The sequence below is a fragment of the Dermochelys coriacea genome, chromosome 21 (genome assembly GCF_009764565.3).
Source record: "Dermochelys coriacea isolate rDerCor1 chromosome 21, rDerCor1.pri.v4, whole genome shotgun sequence".
NCBI lineage: Eukaryota > Metazoa > Chordata > Testudines > Dermochelyidae > Dermochelys > Dermochelys coriacea.
This window is the reverse complement of record NC_050088.1, coordinates 15,437,101-15,460,143: the sequence shown is the minus strand read 5'-3', so window position 1 is coordinate 15,460,143 and position 23,043 is coordinate 15,437,101. Positions and strand designations below refer to the sequence as shown.

Genomic DNA, 23,043 nt, shown 5'->3' with positions numbered 1-23,043 from the left:
GACATAGGTCAGAGGTTTTTCGCAGGACTGGGTGGGTGAGATTCAGTGGCCTGCATTATGCAGGAGGTCGGACTAGATGATCATAATGGTCCCTTCTGACCTTGGTATCTATGAATCTATGAATTACATGTAGCCACCTGGGTCGTCCTAGAGCTCATATCCCCCCACCCAATGCATTTATTCTACCTAGAAATGAGCCAATTCTTGAAAGTACTCTTCAACAATCAGAGGGCAGAAAAGAAACTTTGCTCAAAATGGCACCAATGTTGGGCACTGGAGAGGAAATTGCAGAATCAGTTACAAGCTTGCGAGGACAGATAAGAGCAGCCAAGCCGAGTAAAGTAGCTGTGCCAGTGAGTTAAGGAGAAAGAGAAGGGCTTTTAAATATACATTAGGGAGAATAAAGAGAAAAGCAGCAGCATTAATAACCAAGGAAGGAGATGAAACTGACGATTTAAAAACTGCTGAACTACTGAACTGGCTTTTTCCAAATCTGTCTCCGCTGAGAAAAGAATAAAAGTTTGGATGAGTAGGAAATAATGAAGAGCTTGTGTAGATCTAAGGGTTTGTCTACACTAGAAAGTGCCATTGCTTTAACTATACCGGGATAATTAAAACAGCAAAATACTAGGCATTGGACTGGTATATCAGTAAACAATTGCTAAAACTTCTGCACCCCCATCCCCCTCTCATACCAGTAAAACTTTTCTAGTGTAGAGCAACCCTAATTGCTGATACCTGGAGTAAATGAATGTACACAAATCAGCATCCAGATTATCCTGTTTGAATGGAATTAGCTCATGGTCATGGATTTAACGAATTATTGACTATATTTTTCCTAATGTCACAGAGAATTAAATATGGAAGTCCTAAAAATGTCACCGGTTTTCAAAAAAGCAAAGCAGGTCAATCCTGACAATTCATACTTGCTATAATTAGTTTCGCTGCCAGATAAAAGTAATGCAGCAAATTAGTGAGAGAACGATCAGAACCCTCGAGGACTTCAGAAGCCGGAGCAATAAACGGTACAGATTTATAAACAAACCAACCGTGCCGGACGTGCTTGATCCCTTTGTAAGCAAATTACAGATTCAGAGGATGAGCAGCATGCAGTTGATGGGCTTTAATAAAACATTTGACACAGTGCCTTCCAAAACCATACTTGAAAATGTAATGCGTGCAGCTTTGGAAATGAGCATTTGCACAGCTGACAGAACTGACCCAGACAGTCTTTGGGAAGATGCAATGCAAATTCTGATTGCTTTTCTCTGCCAAAACGGTAGCGAATGTTCATGAACTTTTTATACCTATACATGAATAGTGCACAGAAGCCTCTCTAAGTTTCTGTTCTCCACACACAAATCCTTCCCTATCATATTATTTATTATTTCTACTAGAGTAATGCTCAGAGACCCCAACTGGGATCGGTGCCCAACTGCACTAGGCACTGCACATACACACAGAGACAGTCCCTACTCAGGACAGTTTAGGGTAGGCTGAAAGAAGAGAGTCTTATTTTCCAAAGGTGGCCAACTTGAAGTTTTTGAAACTGACTAGTTAAAATACTGTTTGCAGTGTTGTTACAGCTCTGCTGATCCCAGGATATGAGAGAGTCTAGGTGGGTGAGATAATATCTGTTATTGGACCAACTTCTGTTGGTGAAAGAGAGAAGCTTTCAAGCTACACCAAGCTCTTCTTCAGGTCTGGGAAAGGTACTCAGAGTGTCACAGCTAAATACAAGGTGGAACAGATTATTATGAAGCATAAGGAGTTAATACACGTTGCAAGAGACCATTCTTGCAAGACACACATTGCAAGAAGTTGGCAGTTATCTCCTCTGCAGCCGTAGAACACAGGAGGGTTAGTGCGTTAGAGATGGCAATTAAAATACTTCAACTTTCAGAGCCTTAACTTTAAAAAAAAAAACCTTTTAAAAAACAAAATTATGGCTGAGGTTTTCAGCACTGCCCAATGGATTTGTTTCATGTAAAATTAAATCCCCTAGATGGTTTTGCAAATCCCTCTCTATAAGGACGTGCTCTTCCTTTCCGATATTGATGTTTAGAAGGGTCTATCACCACTAAACATTCCTGTCTTCTCTCTGTCTGCTTTAAACCCACTCTCCTGCCCCTTCAGTTTAAGGGTGTGTCTATATTACAAGCCTATAGCAACACTACACCTACAGAGACGGAAAGGGCTTTTCCATTGCTGTGGTGAACCCACCCCCTCAAGAGGTGGCAGCTAGATTGACAGAAGAATTCTTCCATCAGCCTAGTAGTGTCTACACAGGGGCTTAGGTCGTCTTAACTACAGCTCTCGGGAGTGCATTTTAAACACTCCTGAGCAAGGTAGCTGTGTTTTAGGCGAAAGACAGACCTAAGTTTCAGCTCCGCTGTTGCTTTTACTGAGGTTTGAGTTTGGTCTACACTAGAAAGTTAGGTCGAACTCGCTACATTGCTCAGGGCTGGTCTACACGACGGGGGGGTGGGGTGGGGGGATTGATCTAAGTTACGCAACTTCAGCTACGTTATTCACGTAGCTGTAGTTGACGTACTTAGATCTACTTATCGCGGTGTCTTCACTGTAATGTGTCAATGGGAAAGCGTAGATTTCCCTTGCACTTCTTGTTGAGGTAGAGTGCTGGAATCAATGCTAGAGCCACTGGTAGTCGATTTATCGTGTCTATACTAGACTAGACACGATAAATCGACTCCCACTGGATTGATCGCTCCCAATTGATCCGGCCGGTAATCTAGACAGGCCCTCAGAGATGTAAAAATTCACATTCCTGAGAGGTAGTTAAGCCAGCCAAAGTCCCAGTGTAGACAGCGCTAGGTCAAGGGAAGAATGTTTCCCTCAACCTAGCTACCGACTCTCGGGGAAGTGGATTTACAACAATGACAGAAGAACCCCTCCTGTCGCTGTAGTTTTTCTGGTGTACACACAGCCTTGGTTTACACTTAAAATGTATGCTGGCCAAGCTCTGATTGGACAAAGGTGTGAAAAAAGGTGTGACCTGAAACAGTTATGCTGGCAAAACCCCAGTGAAGACTTATGTCAGCACAGAAAAAAGTAATTCGCTCCCCGATGATCTTCCTACACCGGCAGAGCTCCTTCTGTGAGCATACACTGGGTCCACACTAGGGAGTTATCCAACATAGTTATGGTGACATAGGTTCTGTACTGTAGACATAGATTGCGACACAGCCCCCTTGCAGAGCCTCTCGCAAGGATGTGCCTCCATCACCAGAGAGTGAAACTGACTCTAAAGAAAGCGCTGTCAAATGCATGAGAAAAGCAACCTGAAAAACGAATGCTCTTCTCCTAATTTCTTTCCATTTTAGTCAGCTCTGGAGTCACTTCTAACTACAGCAAGTACAATCATTTCAAATGGAAATGCAATCTCCCCTTAAATTAATTATAGTTCTCTTTGAAGAGGGACAGTATAAGCTCTAATATTTTGTCCCAATAAGATTCTTGTTCACCTGTATGGAAGCAAACCAAGTCTCATGGCTTGTCTACGCTACAGACGCTACAGCGGCACAATTACAGTGCTGCTGTGCCACTGTAGTGTAGACAGTGTGGGGGTTTCAATTGCTATAATTAAGTCACACCCTGATAGGTTGCAGGAAGGTTAACAGAAGAATTCTTCCATCGACCTAACAGTGCCGACACCAGTGCTTACGTTGGCTTAACTACAGCACTCAGGAGTGTGAATTTTTCATATCCCTGAGCAACATGACTAAGTCAACCTAAAGTTTAGTTGTAGACCGGGCCTGTTTCAATTGGCTGTACTTTGTTTCTTAATTAAATAGCTGAAAAATATGTTTTTTGCCCATCTGCTGCGGAAATTTTAGAAACAACATAATTAATGTAATGAAGCATGAACACGAGCTCTTCTTGGTGTCCTGCCAAAGCTGGTATCTTATCTGTTACAGAATTGGATGATCACCCTTAAATATATGTTACAGAGAGACTTTCATTTCTCCATAAGGCTGCAGCCATCTAAATTAATACAACTGTTTTTGACCACTTCCCAACTCTGCCAAAACTAAACCAATCTGCCTGAAATCATTCACAGACATGGTGTTACTCGTGGGTAGAAATTTTCTGGAAAGTTTGAGACAAATAGGACAAGAGGCAGGGGAGATACCAGGATTCAAACAAATGAGGTGGTTAGTGTTGATTTTCAGTAAGTCTTGCTGAGCACAGGGGAAGATCCAGGAGACTGGAAGAAAGCTAATGTGCCAATATTTAGAAAAGGTGAGCAGGATGATCCGGGTAATTATAGGCATGTCAGACAGACATCGATCCCGGGCAAGGTAACGGAACGGCTGATACGAGACTTGATTAATAAAGAATTAAAGGAAGGTAATGTAATTAATGCCAATCAGCATGGGTTTGTGGAAAATAGATCCTGTCAGACTAACTTGATAGCTTTTTCTGATGAGATTACAAGTCTGGGTGATAAAGGTAATAGCGTTGGTGTAATATATTTAGAATTCTGTAAGGTCTTTGACTTTGTTCTGCATGACATTTTGATTAAAAAACTAGAATGATATAAAATTAATGGCAAACATTAAATGGATTAAAAACTGGCTAACTTCCAGGTCTCAAAATGCTACTATATACAGGATGTCATTATTGAGGATATGCACTTCTACTGGGGTCCCACAGGGACTGGTTCTTGGCCTCACGTTATTTAACATTTTATCTATGCCAATAAAGTTTGCAAAAGACACAAAGATTGGGGGAGTGGCAAAGAATGAAGAGAACAGGTCACTGATCCAGGATCATTTGTTAAACTGGGTGCAAGTGGACAATATGCATTTTAATACAGCCAAATGTAAATGTATACATCCAAGAACAAAGAATGTAGGCTATACTTATAGGATGGGGGTCTCCATGCTGCTTCCCATGACCCATCCACTCCCAGTCTCTATTCAAGCCTAAGTTAATTGTATCCAGTTTGCAAATTAATTCCAATTCAGCAGTATCTCATTGGAGTCTGTTTTTGAAGTGCCAGCAATGCCCCTCTGCCATGTACATTGGTCAAACTGGACAGTCTCTACGTAAAAGAATAAATGGACACAAATCAGATGTCAAGAATTATAACATTCAAAAACCAGTTGGAGAACACTTCAATCTCTCTTGTTACTCGATTACAGACCTAAGAGTGGCTATTCTTCAACAAAAAAACTTCAGAAACAGACTCCAATGAGAGACTGCTGAATTGGAATTAATTTGCAAACTGGATACAATTAATTTAGGCTTCAATAGAGACTGGGAGTGGATGGGTCATTACACAAAGTAAAACTATTTCCCCATGTTATTTCCCCACCCCCCACAGTTCCTCAGACGTTCTTGTCAACTGCTAGAAATGGCCCACCTTGATTATCACTACAAAAGGTTTTCTCTCCCCCCGCCTTTGCTGATAATAGCTCATCTTAAGTGATCACTCTCCTTACAGTGTGTATGATAACACCCATTGTTTCATGTTCTCTGTGTATATAAATCATCTCCCCACTGTATTTTCCACTGAATGCATCCGATGAAGTGAGCTGTAGCTCACGAAAGCTTATTCTCAAATAAATTTGTTAGTCTCTAAGGTGCCACAAGTCCTCCTTTTCTTTTTTCACTGGAATACTGTGTCCAGTTCTGGTGTCCATAGTTCCAGAAGGATGTTTTTAAACCAGAGTCAGAGAGGGTTCAGAGAAGAGCCACGAGAAGGATTAAAGGATTGGAAAACATGCCTTGTAGTGAGAGAATCAAGGAGCTCAATCTATCCATTTTAACAAAGAGAAAGTTAAGGGGTGACTTGATTACCGTCTATAAGTACCCACTTGGGGAACAAATAATTGATAATGGGCTCTTCAATCTAGCAGAGGAAGGTCTAACACAATCCTATGGCTGGAAGTTGAAGCTAGACAAATTCAGACTGGAAATAAGGCATAACATTTTAACAGTGAGAGCAATTAACCATTGGCACAATTTACCAAGGGTTGTGGTGGAGTCGCCATTGCTGGTCATTTTTAAAACAAGATGCAATGTTTTTCTAAAAGATCGTCTCAAGTTCTAACAGAAATTAATTCAGGGAAGTCCTATGGTATGCAGGGGGTCAAGACTGGATGATCACAGTGGTCCCTTCTGGCTTTAGAATCTATGCATCTATTTTAAAAAGGTCTTGAAAATTCTTCTAACTTTTTGTTTCTTCGTACTATAACACCCTTACCACTCGTCCTAGGGATGCCACATTTGGCATGTTCTTTCAGCCTTGGAGACGATACTGGTGATTTTGACTCATCTCATGGGTTAATCTTGCAGTTATTAACACCAACACTGCTTGCCCATCCTCTCTCAGGGCCCATGACACAGGGTTTTAGGCTGGTGTCAAGATATGTAATTTACAGTGGGCACTGGTGACACACCAAAGTGCACTTCCAAAGCAAACACACTGCCTAGAACACATTTATTAGTGAGGTTCAATGATCAAATGCTTTTCTCAGCTCATCCCTCGAGAAAACAGACAAGAAAATACAAATAGGCAAAGTAGGAAGCTTGGCGCATTGATTTCCATGCCAGTAACAGGAATGCTTTTCAGCGAACTGTTTTTTGTTACAGGAGTGCTCTATTGTGTATGTAGGTAAACAATTCATAGATAAGGTGCCAGTAGATGGCACTCCAGAAGATAAAGCATAGTTCCTGGGTTTTGGAGGGCCTCATAAAACTTGTGGTGAGCTACCAATGGCTTCCTCTGTGCAGCTTCCAACATCAGCTCCTCACAGTTTTGTGGGGGCACTGAAGTCTGAGCTTGGGAAGCTGAAAAGGGCTTGGGAATTGCTTGCGTGTGCTTAGCTCAAGATGGAGCCCTGCATATTGGGGGCTAGCCTGTGATGGGTAACCCCTCTTCTCTGAACAGCTGGGAGCACAGCAAAGGGGACTTACAATCTCCTCTTTGCCCCATTTCGTTTGTTTAATCATTCGAATTGCATTCCTGCTGGACCAATATATAGATACACTCACCTCAATTAGAGACCATCAGTCTCTATTTCCAGAAGACAGACCACTTCACGCCCTCCGCTCCACCTCCCATCAACAAGACCGACCCAGTTCTTGACCCACATCAACAGAAAGCCGTATTCAACACGTATCCTGGGGTGGACAGGTCCTGATGGATGGCAAAGGGGAACAGATCTTAGAGCTGAGGGCCCTCCGCTGAGTATGGAATGCAACTGCCCAGGAACCCAGCCCTGGGGAAGAGATTGTTCTGAGCAACCCCTCATGGTAGGATAAGAGGGTCCCACTTAGGGCTGTAAGAATATGCACCTCCTTGAATTGCAAGCACAAGGGAAAGCGGAGCCAGTGCATGGGGGTTATGCTCTCTCACCAATCTAACACACCTGAAAGGTAGGCAGCCTGATGCGCCCCTTTGTGGAAGCTCTAAGCACAGCCCATTGCAGTAGATGGTGGTGACGTCTACACCAGACAGGAATGCTTGCAGCACCTGGGCTGATGAAACTCAGTGGTGCCACATGGGGTTCATGTCCATTGGCCAATCAGCTGCATTTTGACCTTCCCAGCCACTTAATCCCTCTTAATAAAAGTCACCTGCTGCACCTCAGTCTCATCTCCTCCAGAGGCAAGAAGGAGCACAGTGCCCTCTGTGAAGAAGCTAGCCATAATTTGGGCTCAGCTTGTGCGTAATCAATGCCGCAGACACATCTCAAAGGGCCTCTGGATGGTGGCTGAAAGCGACAGGAGAATGCCAATTAATGGTGTGTGCGGTGGGTTGCACAGAGACACTTGATGAGGTTGCAGATACTGTAACTATTTTAAAAACTGTCTCAGAAGATTCTTCTCTGGGGCTTTTTATTTGTGCTGCTGCATTTATTCTGCAGAAGTTCTAATCAATACACCAGCATGGGGCACAAGCCGAAATCAAATGATAGGGAAGAAAGGGAAAGCAAAGAGGGATTTTATCATTCAGGGTTTCAGGCCGAGCTAATTCTCCACTGTGAAAGGAGCTCTTCCAAACCGTGCAATATCAATATACCGCTGCACAAGAGTAGAGCAGATTAGAAAAGAACTAAATGAGTCAGTGCAGAGAATGGGGGGGGAGGGGGGGAATCTCCATTTCAGAGACCCGACAAAGAATTCTCAGTCAAAGGTCTTGGTTTTGCATCTAATTCTGAGTTCAAACAGGGCGCTAGGGTGTTGTTAGGGAATTTCTGCTGTATGAAGCATGCCGGACTGACGGCCTTGCAGCCTGAACGCCTGTCTGGGCCTTATCCTGCAGTCCTCACATGACTTATCCTTGCTGCTGCAAGTGGTTCCGCTGCCTGCACATGTGCAAAGACAACACATGTGAGTACAGGGCTGTAGGATCATATCTAAGTGCAGCACATCCTCTGCTGCAGTGGGGGCTTCCTTCTGCTACCGCGCCAGGGCCTCAGGCCAGGCAGAGGCAGAGGGAGAGGAGGCCAGATTCCAGTCTCCACTCACTCCTTGACTTCCACGATAAGCCCCTGCTTTGAACAATTCATCACATTCCCAGGTTCTTCCAAGCTTGCAAACCTGTGGCCAGGTCTGCACTTAAAATCCGGCATTGGCGCAGCTGCGCCACTGTAGCACTTACATGAAGACGCTCCAATGTCACCGGGAGTGAGCTCTCCTGGCGGTGCCGCTAATTCGCCTCTCGCCGCTATGTCAACAGAAGAAGCCCTGCCACTGACATAGCGCTGTCTGCATCAGGGGTCTGGTCTGTGGCGCTCAGGGGTGTGGATTTTCCATGCTCCTGAGTGATGTAGTTCTACCGACATCGTGTGGAGCAGGGCTCAAGACGGGGCTAGGGGCACCTGAAGTGAGCCTATCGTGAGTCTTCTGGGAGCTCTGTGTTTGTACTGATATCAGCACAGCAAGTGACTCTGCCTGGAGAAAGGGGCACAGCAGAGGAATAGGAGTGGAAAATGCAACTGCAGTGTAGATGGACCCTGAGACCTTTTGGAATTAAACTGAAAGAGCTGGCTGGTCCCTAAGCCCAATGCCCTTTCGAGTGGTGAGGCATTTCAGCACCAGCATGCAATATCCCTTCAGTATTGCCCTTGACCCAGCTCCCCTAGGGCAGTGACTGGGCCGTCTGGGCTGCTTCATGGCCTACTGCTGCTCTTCCTGCACGTTACTCTGAGAAACGCATGGCAAGCAAGTCATCTGCTTGAGGCTGGGCCCAATCCTGAGCACCCCTCCCCACACCCTCCCAGGACTTTCAAGGGCGCTCAGCACTGTGCAGGAGGAGTTCACAAGATCAGGCCCATAGCTCACTGCTGCTCTTAGCCTCGTTTCTCATCACTCCATAGGTGGGTTATTTTGTGCTTGGATATTTTTGCCCAGAATGCATATAGATATGTCTCTGGGGAGCTGCAAAGCTTTGTCTAGCTGCTAACTACCAAACGCTGCTGGCCAATGGGCTCCGTACCACTGCAGCAAAAAATCTTCCTACATCAATAAAAGAGTTAATAAATAAATGCAAAAAACCAGAAAAGGCTAAACGGCTAAACTCTCCCACCTCTGCACATCCCCATAAAGCAACACACAAGTCATTGGGCAAAAACATAGTGTGGAAGGAATGATTCAAAGGGAGCGGATCGGCAGAAGAGTGCCATCTCCCTGCGGCCCTCTGGGCCCTCTCTGAGAGCGACAGCATCAGGCAGCTCCCCAGCTTGCCTCTGGGATTGATTATTGCTAGAGCACTGGCAGATTCCGCTTTATCCCCACAGAAAAAAAAATACGGCCTGCTCCGTAACACTGGGTGTCTGCTGCTGTAACTCATACGGTCTAGGCACATTTCTCTGTACTGGTGAGTTCTGGGGCCACTAAAAGAGAAGCGTTTTTCTGGCTAAGTGGCGGCATGACTGTCTGGTTAATGATACATTTTAAACACTGGAGTGTGTTTGGAATCCACACTGGTTGGGCACAGGGTATCAGGATCGATCTGTAAAAGGGGTTGCTGATAAAGTCCAAAGCTGCATCAGGTAGGAGAGGATTCATTGAACCACCTGGGAAGATGGATTTCTGGGCAAGTGTCGTAGAAACAGGAAGTGACACTAACTAGAAATCAAAAGTGAAAGGAGACACAGGCAAACACTGAACTATCAAGAGTCTATTACACTTTCAGGACATATTTAAAGGGAGGTCTCTTCAGCTGTGTCTGGGGATATTGCATGTGCAGTCTGCATTTTGCACATACAACCACCAGTATTGCCAAGCGTTCCACAGTCAATTGTCAGGACCCCAAAATCATGAGGTTTGCTTAAAAATTGTGAGATTTTAAAAATCAGAAATTTTAAATTTCTCTTTTTTTATTAAAACACAAATCTCCAGAGGTGTAATTAGAGAGGCCCAATAGAAATGTGGTTCTTAAAATGTCTCGCATATTATTATTTGTATGGTGGTAGTGCCCAGGACCAGATGCCTTTGCAACCTAGATGAGTTTTCCTGTTGTCTTGTATTTTCTCCATGCCATTCACAAGCATCGGCATCTTTCACAACATTGAAACTAACTAAACCATATTGAAAATTTGCACTAGAACCTTAGGGGACAAGTTACAGTCCGAAGTCTACCTCTGCATTGTGACCCCCGGCTTCAGGAGTCACCTGTAAATCTCTTCCTTAAAGTCTGATTTAGAGACGCAGCAAGACTTTAAGCCACTCTGGGTCTGTCTACACTGCAATTAGACACCAGTGGCTAGTCCATGCCAGCAGGCTTGGGTTCGGGCCAAGGAGCTGTTTAATTGCGGTGCAGACACACTCTTAGTGTACATCTACACTGAAATAAAAAACACACAGCATGGCTGTGGCTTGTCTGGGTCAGGTGACTTGGGCTTGCAAAGCTAAAAATTGCTATATAGACATTCAGGCTCAGGCTGGAGCCTGGGGTCTGGGACCCCACACAGCTCCAGCCTGGGCTCTGGGAACATCTAAAGCTTCTTCCAACAAGTCTGGAATTTGAGTACAGAGCATTCGTATGGAGTGAACAAAGGGTAACTAGACAAGGAATGCACCTAGGCGCAAGGTCTGGCAATGGTTAAAGCCGCAATTTCATTGCTACCAGCTCGTGTGATTTTATTGCAAGTTCTGTGATAGGCAGGAGGGGTATTTTAAAGCCCCAATCCCTGGAGTCAGAGGATTATGGGAGGATCTCATCTTTCATTTAAAAAATAAAATAATAATTTCCTAAAATAAACCCCAAATGTATTATATTTTAAATCTCATAATACTTTTAATTAATCTGTAGTGATTTTGGGGGGCATGACATGATTTTTGACCACTTGGGATTGCTAAACTGCAGTTTGCCCAGGACATGGGGCTAAGAAGCTATTACAGAAAATGCTGTTTCTACTTAGTTCCCAATTCCCCCAGAGCAAGGCAATTCCTACCTCGTGCCAGGGGTGCAAGAGGCATAACAAAAAGATAAAGCCCACATCAGACATGCGGGAGCTAATCCTGTGCAAAAGTCCCACCAGCATTTGCCTCGAAAGCCAGAGGAGTGTGATGCCCCAGTCCTCCTGGACTGAATTCAGATTGTGAGGGGCAGAGATGTGGTAGATTCTTGACAAAGCAGTTTCACGCTCCTTGGGTGCATGATTTCACTGAAACAAGAGAGAAGGCGGCTCATCATGCACAGAGGACTTTTGCCTCCTTTCTCAGCGGTGCCATCCATCCTCATTCCTTATCCTGAGAACCTCTGCCAGGTTTATGTCCTCAGGAACCGGCTCAGTGCAAAGAGAGTTATAAAATCCTCTTTGAGGCCCAAAGAGACTGAGACCTAAGCTACACTTAATTTTGCTGCTTTAACCAGGGCACTGTAGTTAAAGTGGTATGACTCCTCTTAGTGTGGATGCAGCTATATTTGCATAAAAAAAGTGTTCGTACTGGTATAAAGCACCTCCTGCTAGTATCACTGTATCCATGCTAGGGCTTGTACTGTCATAACCCTGTCAGAAAAAAAAAATCAGACCTCTAACCAAAAGAGAGATCCTGGTACAGCTTTTTAAGAGCAGACCAGGCCTAAGGGACCTTCTCAAGGTCATACAGAGAGGCTGGTGCACAGCAGCGCTGAACACAGCAGCACCAGAGTCTCAGGCTAGCCGTCTTTCCTGCTGCTGGGAGCGGTTAGGCCACTGCCAAATGCTTTTGAAACTCCCACTCCCAGACGTTCTTACAGATCCTAGAGCCTCTCCAGTCCTGAGAGGCCCGGCTTTCTGGCAGGGAAGGAGATGCCTGAAGTAAAGATGGCATCGCTGCCTTGGTGCTTCACAGCTGAATGACACACTTGTGCAGACCCCACACAGCCACATGACAAGACGGCGCCTGAGGAGAAGCCCTGGGGGCTCTCAGGGGACAGGGGAGTCTCTGGTGTCAACTTCTCCCTCCCAAACCGTTGGGAACTGGGTTCCTCAGGCCTTGCCCCGATGGCCACCCTTGTGATGGGTCCAAATGTCGCCCACCACTGGTAGGCCAAGGACTACATCCACTCATCCCCCCATCACCTGCACAGCCAGTCCTGCCAGAGCCATGGGGGAGCCTGTCCTGCTGGAACCGCTGGCTACATTGGGGCGGCAACCACCTTCAAGGCTGGTGGCCAGCACTGAATTCACTAGAGAACGTGATATGGAAATGGGCCTGGCTGAGGAGACCCGCTGGCCCTCTGGGACCCTGGATCCTTGGGCTGGCGGGGGCCAGCCTGGCCTCTCCTGAGTCAGCAATGGCTCTAGACTGTTGCTGACGTGTCTCATAGACTTGAAGGCCACAAGGGACCATCAGGATCATCTAGTCTGATCTCCTGCACTTCGCAGGCCACAGAACCTCACCTACCCACTTCTGTAATAGACCCTTTAGCCTCTGGCTGCGTAAGTGAAGTCCTCAAATCATGATTTAAAGACTAAGTTACAGAGAATCCACCACTGACACTAGTTTAAACCTGCAAATGGCCCGTACCCCGTGCTGCAGAAGAAAGAGAACACCCCCCACCCCGCGCAGGGTCTCTCTAACCTCGCCCTGAGCTCCCCTGGTGATTCATCCTTCTGGTGACTCACCCTTCCTTCACAGAGGCTTCCCTTAGCACTAACTCCGCCACTGCCAGAGGCTTTCGTGTTACCACCTCACTGCTCTGCTGATACCTGCCTGGCACGGTGTCTTGGAGTGACAGCATCCCATTGCAGGTTTGGATTCATGATCCATCCCTCCAAATGCCCCCTACCCCCGGCTGGGACCCCCCACCCTAGCTCTCCCCTCCTCAGCCAGCTGCCAGACTTTCTTCCTTGAAATCTATGCCACCTTCATCCTCTCAAAGCACTATGATCACAAGAACAGCGCTAGCCTAGCCCCCATTGCCAGCAGGGGAAGCCCACCCCCACTTCCCCCATTCACAGCCCCGTGCCTAGCCGCTAGACCACACTGCCTCTGATGGAACTTTGATTGCAATGAACACTCTCAATGCTGTGGGTTCCTCCATTGTTTGGGAGCCCAAGTTAGGGCCCAAACTTTCAGAGGTGCTGAGCACCTACAGCTCCCACTGACATCCACTGTAGTCATGGGCGCTCAGCACTTCCGCAGATCAGGGCCCCCAGGGTTTGAAGTCGGACACACCTTGAAACAGCCTGCCAAAATCAAACACTGGTTTGCAAACGGAAACAAATCACGTTCCCGATTCCTCACAGCCTCAGGTCTAACCCTCTGGCTGTTGGGTCAATGCCTGCACAGAGGATTGAAAGCATCTTCATTGTGAATGTGTCTCAGAGAGACCCCACCCTCAGCTCGCGAGGGGCGGAGTTGGGGGGGCTCCCAGTGCTTGATCACCACTCCTCCAGGAAGAGGCGCTGGCACAGCGTAAGTGCTGACGTGAAACACAAGATCTTAGTCCCAGCTTGCCAAGCTGCATTACCTTCTCCACTGAGCCACTGCTGAGATCCAGAAGGCAGCAGAACCCCAGAGCACCGGTGAGGTGCATAGCCACTCCAGTGATGGGGAATCCCTGGGGATCTATCAAGTTTGCGGGGCTGGACTCTCCACCCCTCCCTGTCCTAGCCACGCTCCAAACCTGACTGAGATCCCATCCCTGGTGAGAGGGGACATTGAGGCTCTGCATGGCTGTGGCCACGGTCTAGCCCAACAGGCCCCTAGTCTGGCTGTTAACAGGCAGCCCTCCTGGCCCCATGCTCTGGGACAGCACCCAGCAGTGTGGTTCGGTATGCATCACGATGTTCTTTGAAGCTTGTCATGAGAATCAAAGCTCTTTGATTGCACCAGGGCCTCCGGGATCAACGTAGCAGAGGGCAGTGCAGGGTGGCCTGCCAAACCCCAGCGTGAAGCGGCAGGTAGCTCACAAACACAGGTGACAGAGTAGCAGCCGTGTTAGTCTGTATTCGCAAAAAGAAAAGGAGTACCCGTGGCACCTTAGAGACTAACAAATTTATTAGAGCATAAGCTTTCGTGAGCTACAGCTCACTTCATCGGATGAGCTGTAGCTCACGAAAGCTTATGCTCTAATAAATTTGTTAGTCTCTAAGGTGCCACGGGTACTCCTTTTCTTTTTGCGAAACACAGGTGAGGATCCCTCTCTTCCTTCTCCCTTTGTGTCCTTGACTCTGCTCTCCTCCTGCAGTCCGGGACTGGGGGAGCCACCCTCCAAGCTGGTAACAGTCTCTTTGCGGGAGAGGAGCCAAGAATGCTGCTCTGCCCTGCAAGGAAAAAGGGGCCTTGAGGGAAGGCACTTCCATCTTCTCAGCTGCTTTGTTCCACCATCACGTCGTAAGCTCCAGCCCCCTGAGCTCCCCATCCCACAGGGGGAGTGGGCCTGTTGCTACTTGGCTTAAGGGGATGCAAATGAGTGCTCCCCTTTGGGACAGATCCAGGCCCTGCATTCGCCACCTTTCCCACCATCATTATCCAGGAGCCATGTGCTCTGGGAGGCTCAGGGGCTGTAGTGGTGGCTGGTGCAAGGACTGGAGCTGCCGGATCCTTCCACTCTCCCCACTGGGGGCGTCAGGGTCAGAGGAGCAGTCCAGTTTGGCCCTCAGCTTCATGCGATTTATCCTGCTGTTTAACTGTCTTCCCCCGCTGGTCCTGGGTTCAGTCCCCTCCCCTGCAGCGCCACATAATGTGATGCATGTTACTGATCAGCGTGGACAGGTCTCTGTGTTAGCACCCGGCACTGCAGCTCCCTAGTACAGCATCTAGTGGAGAACGTGGGAAACGCTCCAGCACTGACAGGCTTTAAGTCAGGAGCAGGTGTCTTTTTGTAACAGCTACGCTCCAGCTCAGCCAGGAGTGACAACTGGATGCTGGAGTCTAGATAAAGCTCTTTGGCCCACGGAGCAGGTCGGGACAGTCCCTTCTGGCCTTAAAAGCTATGAATCGGGAAGTGCTTTGCGATGCCGTTAACGGGGCTGCAGCCAGTTCAGCTTCCTTGATGATTTGTTCTGTTTACTCCCTCTGAGGCACCTGGCATTGGCCACCGTCGGAACACAGGACACTGGGCTAGACGGACCTTTGGTCTGACCCAGTAGGGCCGTTCTTATGTTCTTCCTCTGTCCATGCCGAGTTGTAACAAGAGTCTGTGCTTTGCTCAGAGACAGACGTTTTCCAGGACAGATGGTGTCAGCAAAGGCTCAGAGCGAGCCCAGAGGGGATCCAAACCCTGGCCTCCATTAACTGGCCTCGCTCTCAGGGCCTAGCCTGTGGAGCTGAATGTCCAGGGCTGGTCTGAACTTTGCCAATTAGACTTTTTTTTTTAAAAAAGGATTTTATTTTATATCTTCTCCCCTCCCCACAAAAAAAATCCAACGTTCCCACCACCTGAAACAACCCCAGACATTGGTTCTCACTCCGCCAGCTGGCCCCACTGCCACAGTGTCCCCATCCCTGTTCCCGGAGCTGGGCTGAGCTCCCATTGCAGAAACCAGGAGGGGAAATTCCCAGATGTTTAGCACAAAAGAGGGATAGCTCAGTGGTTCGAGCATTGGCCTGCTAAACCCAGGGTTGTGAGTTCAATCCTTGAGGGGGGCCATTTAGGGACCTGGGGCAAAAATTGGGGCTTGGTCCTGCTTTGAGCAGGGGGTTGCACTAGATGATCTCCTGAGGTCCCTTCCAACTCTGATCTTCTATGAAAAGCTGCAAGAAGAGACAAACAGGCCCCAGCTTCCCAGAGCACGCTGCAAACAGAGTTTGAACGAAAGGGGCCAACAGTCCATGTCAAGGACTCAGGAGGGGTCTGTGAATCAATGAGTTTCTCCTCCAGTCCCAGACACTTCCACTAGTTCTTCATGCAGTCCAGGACCCAGTTAAAATAAATCATCCTCCAGGTCTGCAAAGCCTTGTTCCAGGTGACTTCATGGACCCTCTGTGCCATCATTCCTTCGTACTTTCTGGCTGCAAAAGGTGCAAGAATCTTCTCCTCTGCAACTGACTCTGCTTCACCCAGCCTCTCAATCCCTCATTTCAAGTCTTCTCTGAAAAGGCACCTTTCCTCTGCTGCCTCTGGATCCGGCTCTCCCCCTGCTCTTATTACTTGACTCTGGGAAGCATTTGGCGAGACAGTTTGTAGGAAAAAGGTCCCACAAACAGAGCTCGCAGAGCTAGATGCAGGGTAGTTGCATTGTACTAGACTGGGGAAGGGGGGGAAGAGAGGGTTTGCCGGCCTTTGGGTGCACACAGTGCAAGACAAGCTGTTGCAACGGAACATGGTAACAGAACTGAGGCCTGCGTGCACTTCAGAGTAAAAATTCTCCCTGAGACCAAATGCGTACGTAGATAAGTGCATTCCAGCAGCACCCAGAGGTGCTGCATAAACACACAGGAAGACGTGGCCCCTGCCCTGAAAAGGTTAAATGGAAACAAGAATAATTAAACCCTTTAAAAAACTGAAGGAAAGGCAGAGAATAGAAAGAGAAATGTGGAAAACAACTAGAGGTGACTTGTTTTATGGAAAGCTTGCTTTAAATATCACGCCAGGTTAAATCTATAGCTGTGGGCAGAGCACTGGACTGGAACCCAGGAGACCTAAATTCTGTGCCTGGCTCTTCCACTGACTGGCTGGGCAAGTCACTTCCCTGCTTCATACCTCTGTTTCCCCATCTGTATAATGAGGATAATGACACCAACTCACTTTTGAGTTCTATGGAAAAGTAACTCCAATTTCAAACCCTGCCATTTCCCAGCACTGCCCCCTGGCGATGCTGGCAGTCCCCCTCCTTTGCTGGCTGAGAGGCCGGCAAGGCGGCCCATGAGCTGTGTGCACAGGGCAAGCGGAGAGTTAATACTGCGGCGGAGCCAGAGAGGAAAGACAGACAAGAAAAGTGCTGAATCACTAAGCCAGCTCTCACGGCAGCACTTTCATCCTGCCAGGTTCCTGGAGCAGTCCTCGAGCAAGAGCGGCTGAGCCAGTCCTCTCTGACACGGGTCATCAGAGCCAGTGCCATTCCCATGACGGAGCCGACACGGGAGCAGCGGGAGAGATGCCTGCAGTTAATTCAGCCGGAATCCCCACCCGCTCTGCAGGATTCCTGTCTAGGTTGCCCAGGTGGAAATCGCCAGCAGTCAGTGGTGCCTGGGAGGTTACAGCTGGCCTGAGAACCATCGTGGGCCCATGCTCAGGAAGGAAACTACCATCTTGATCGAGCTGACTGAAGCCGCTTCCAAAATCTCAACAGACATTTTTCATTAAAAGAAAAAGATGCAAGTTCCCAACGTCTCCTTTGCCTCAGTAATAATTCCTTCCACTTTCCACCCAGGAATCTCACCAAAGATGATTTTTTTAGGTTCACATTCTGGCCCATTTCCCTGTTGGGGAAACTGAGGTATAAACAGAACTCAAGTCTCCTGTCTCTCCTTAGCATGCATTAGCCATACACACCCCTCTTGCTGTGACAGGAGAATGTGCCCTTCCTCCCCAGCTCATCCTGACAGCATGTTTTCTTTCTTTGCTCAGTAGAACAGCCTATGCCATCAAAGCTGGGAGTCCAAATACATCCTAACAGAAGTCAAGTCTCTAACGGCTGAGTCTGTGGTTCATGCATGTCAATGAGTGGGCTGGGTGGGTGGGTTATTAAGCTGCCACATCTGTACATAACTGTTCTGGTTTTGTTATCCTGCAATATGATATGCTGGGATCAATAATCTAGGGGCTAGGTTGTGGTTATTCCTCATGTCACAGTGGATTTAGAGGGGACATAAATAAGAGTGGCCATCTATGTAAAATAACATATGGTCTAACAAAGCTAAATGGAGGGGCTTCTATTTACACTTATAAGACAACAGCCATGAGACCGCCAATGAAACTGAAAGGCAATTTATATACAACCGATAAAAGGGAAATATTTTAATGTATAGCATATCAGCCTGTGGGACTCATTACCACAAGATACCAGTGATGGCAGGAGTTCAGTAGAATTCAGAAGAGGATGAGTATGGGTAAACAGAATATAGAACACCCCCAATGACATAAGAAAGGGTCTAGCAATGTTTTTATAAGGGAGTAGAAGCCAATCACTGACAGATGGGGTTAGGAAGAAACTTTCCCCATGGGCATATTATTCCATAACTGTCCACAAAGGGTTTCTGTAGCAACTGGTCCTGGCCATGTGAGAGCCAGGATACTGGGCTAGATGTGTCCCTGCCATCCCTGGTGTGATTCAGGCTGGTAAATCCTGGGTCTCCCCCAAATGGGAACATGACAAGATTCCTGTTAGACCTGGACTTGCAAACTCACCATGCTCGTGGAAGCCTGGGATGAGGTGACAAGAGTCTGACTGACCCTAGGAGGCTCTAACTGGGCATGACAAAACAGAACGAAGGGACAATCCCAGATCTGTATTTGGGGATGCAGATGTCTTTGCTAGGGGGTCCCAGCCAACTGTACTGGGGAAAAAGTTTCTGTGCATTCTCTCACCTGGCCTCCAAGGAGTTAACAAGTGCCCGTTTACCCAATACCCCTCCCCACAGTCCAGGGCCTGTTGGTTGGAGCCGGGGACACACAGTTTACCAGTTCAGAACTCTTGATAGGAATTCAGAGTGAAGACACCCCTTTGGCCCTATCTAGAGCATCCTCCCCCTGTGCAAAGCTCTGTGCAGGGTCGTCCCGGACACTTGATCCCTCATGGCTTGTCTGGTCACAAGCATTGGGGCTCCCAGCCCTCCCTCAGGGAGACTCTTCCACACTCCCGCAGAGCTCTATGCTATAATCCATTTAGGAGCCAATTCCTAAAGGGTGCACAGGCAAAGCGGAGCCAGGTTTAGCCAAGATACGTCCTTTCCCTAACTCTCACCCAGGGCCTATGAGACCTGTAGTGTGATTGGCTCTTCTGTTAGAATGTCCCAGTGACTTTCTCTACCTCCAGGTCTCTCTTACCATTCTTATCCCAGTAGTATCTCACTGAGATCACAGCCCCATTGTGCCAGGCACAGACACAGACACAGTCCCTAACCCCAACGAACACACAGACAAGAGAAGAAGAGGGTGGAGAAAAGGGACTAGTATCACCACCTTTGATAGACGGGAAATGGAGGCACAGAATAAGTGTGTCGCCAAGATCATACAGTGAGCCTGGAATTGAAACAAGGAACTCATGAACCCCAGGTCAGAGTCTTAACCACAAGGCCAGGACTTCCTCACATCTCCTAGGACTTCCAAAACCTAACACCTAGGACAGCAGTCCTGCAATCTCCCCCTTAGCATATGGTTGGGAGCTTGGATGCTAAAGGTCAGTGCCAAGGGCTCCTGTCTCCAAAGCGTTCATAGAATCATAGAATATCAGGGTTGGAAGGGACCTCAGGAGGTCATCTAGCCCAACCCCCTGCTCAAAGCAGGACCAGTCCCCAATTTTTGCCCCAGATCCCAAATGGCCCCCTCAAGGATTGAACTCACAACCCTAGGTTTAGCAGGCCAATACTCAAACCACTGAGCTGTCCCTCCCCCAAAGGCAGGGGGATGGAATTGAGGGGACACATTATTCTGAGCTGCCTCGTCTCTCTCTTTGTTCCCAGCTGCAGCAAATTGGCTGAATGTTTGTTTATTTGGTCGCTTTGGAGCCATCAAAAGGAGCTAACTGGCTTGCCAGCCATGAAAGGGATAATTCATTGCGCTGGGCGGGCGTATTAGCATTTACAGTAAGGGGATAAAACTGCACGTGGCAATGAGCATTCATCATCCGTCTGGCCCAGTTGTCAGCACGCACGATCGGAGTGGAGAACTAAGCTGTGTGTCAAGTCAGCAGCTCCACCACGGGAAGATCAATGGATTCCTCCCTGGCACTGCTTCCCCGGGCATGCTGGAGGGGGAGAGAGACTGCCATTTCCCGCAGTGTTGTGCTTGAGCAAGGTAATTACTTCTCGGCTTTAGAAACGCAGCCAAGGATTCATTCGTCTCCTCTGGAGATGAGCTGGGATTTCAAGGGAAGGAGAGACTGGAGGGAGCTCGGGGGTCAGGCAGATTCAGGGGGTGATGAAGGTGTGACGTTGAACTCTATATGATTTTATGAATATATGCTAATGAGTATGAATAATGATGTAACTGGAATATGCTTCATGCAAATGGACTCCTGTAAGGTATCATTACAAAGCTTATAATCTACCGAGTGTGGTCATCCTATTTGTATAAATGTATCACTCTTGTATCTGAAACTAGAAATATAAAATATAACTCTCAGGGCCTATTGTAATTATGCAAAGTGTGGGCCATTAATAGTGGTTGGGAATCTTGATGGCTCCCATCAGCCAGGACAATTGACTGTGGATGGCTCTGTTTGCAGGCAGGCCTTCCTGTGAGCCAGGCTGGGAGGAATGAAGGCTTGGAGTCTCACAGGAAATGTGACCATGTCACCTGGTACTGAAATCCATCTTAAACCTGGTGCTTTTCCATTTAGAAGCAGAGGTGGGGACCCAGAGAAACAAAAGATTCCCGCCTTGTGCCAAAGCCATACAAGGGGGTGGAACAGAACAAAGGAGGCTACAGTTATGAGAAATCCCCTAGCTACCACCTCAGCTGGAACAAGGGCTGTACCAGGGGAAAGGATTGTGCCCAGACTAGGAAGGCGTCCAGTCTGTGAAAGAAACTTATTGAAACATCTCTGAGGGTGAGATTTTATCTGTATTCAGTTGTATTACTGTATTAGGCTTAAACTTGAGTGTTTTATTTTATTTTACTTGGTAATTCACTTTGTTCTGTCTGTTACTACTTGGAACCACTTAAATCCTACTTTCTGTATTTAATAAAATCACTTTTTACTTATTATTTAACCCAGAGTATGTATTAATACATGGGGAGGGGAAGGAGGGCAAACAGCTGTGCATATCTCTCTAATCAGTATTATAGAGGGCAAACAATTTATGAGTTTATCCTGTATAAGCTTTATACAGAGTAAAACGAATTTATTTGGGATTTGGACCCCACTGGGAGTTGGGCATCTGAGTGTTAAAGACAGGAACACTTCTTAAGCTGCTTTCAATTAAACCTGCAGTTTGTGGGATGTGGTTCAGACTGGGGTCTGTATTTGTGGTCGGCAAGTGTGTCTGCCACAGCCAGGCAGGGTTCTGGAGTCCCAAGCTGACAGGGAAAGCAGGGGCAGAAGAAGTCTTGCACATCAGTTGGCAGCCTCAAGAGGGTTTCTGTGATCCAACCCGTCATAGAAGGGTCCACAGAATGGCGGGTGTTGCGGTTGATGGTTTATTGTTCAAGGCAGGGACATAACAACCCCAACAAGGAACGAAAAGCACAAGTCAGTACCCACTTGAGCTAAAGAAGGGGCTCCCATGGGGTAGGCCAACGCTTCAGTCGAGAGGTGGGATTGCAGCACAGGTCGAGATCCCTAGCTAACTTTAACCGAGCTAGCTCTGGGCCCAGAGTAGCACAGGCATAGCTGCCATCACCCCTCCAAATGCAGTGCAGACATACCCTTACCCCGTGCAAGCAGCAGGGTGAGCCACACACTACAGAGCAGCAGGAGCACATGGACGCATAACCACTGTGCTACCCAGACATCACCTCACTAACTGCCTTAGACACATGCTACACCCAGAGAGACCTTTGGTCCCAAGAGTACATACTCCCCAGCACTAGCTGCAGTAGAAGCAATGCTCCTAGCCTCTGGGAGCCAGCCGCAAAACCTGGGGGCTCCTTTTTAGAACCCGTAAGGAGCTGAGATAGCATGGTGATGAGCTTGAGATAGAGGGGTGGAACCCTCAGGAGACTGATGACTATAGGACAATGTGCTCATCACGGTAGCCTTTCCATCACAAACACCCCTACATCAATAGCTGGAATACACAGTTGTCTTTATGGGCACCTTGACTTACTTCTCTGTAGCAGTTATAACAAGCAGTGACAAACCAGATCAGATTAGGGGCCCATCTAGCCTGATGTCTTGGCTGTGAGAGTGCCCAGCACCAACTGCTTTAGAGGAAGGCGCAAGACCCCCCCCAAAGGTTTTTTTTAACCTTTCATCATAAATCATGTGTTTTGGCAGGCCCTGATGACTTGAATATATCTAAACTTATCTAGATATTCTTAAACCTGTTCTTTCTCTATTCTGGTTTCTATTTCCTCCCCTTTATTGTTAATATTGTGTTGAGTATCTGGTCCCAATTCACCAATAAAATGAAGACTGCACCAAAATAGGCATGAAACACCTCCACCTTCTTCATGACATCCATTATTAGCTCTCCTTTCCTACCACGTAGTGAGCTACACTGCTCTTTGTTTTTCTCTCGATCTTACTGTATGTACAGAACCTCTTCTGACTGCGTTTTATGTCCCTTGCTAGGTGTAATTCATTTTGTGCCTTGGTCTTTCTGATTTTGTCCTCACATATTTATGCTATTCTTCTGTATTTGTTAGGGCTGTCGATTAATCACAGTTAACTCACGTGATTAACTCAAAAAAATTAATCGTGATTAATCGCACTGTTAAACAATAGAATACCAATTGAAATTAAATATTTTTGCATTTTTTCTACATTTTCAAATATATTGATTTCTATTACAACACAAAATACG

General features: G+C 47.2%; 1 protein-coding gene across 5 annotated transcripts in view; it reads right to left on the bottom strand.

Moving 5' to 3' along the window:
• The window catches only part of SYT2 (synaptotagmin 2), a 188,572-nt gene that overhangs the window by 40,704 nt on the left and 124,825 nt on the right, over positions 1 to 23,043 (bottom strand). Inside the window, exon 1 of one of the 5 annotated variants that reach the window (XM_043500648.1) lies at positions 7,024 to 7,137. The exons of the other annotated variants lie outside the window; for them this stretch is intronic. The gene's annotated coding sequence lies outside the window, so the exon portion shown is untranslated. Of the gene's footprint in view, positions 1 to 7,023; positions 7,138 to 23,043 lie in introns of those variants that run through there. 5 annotated transcript variants of the gene reach the window in all.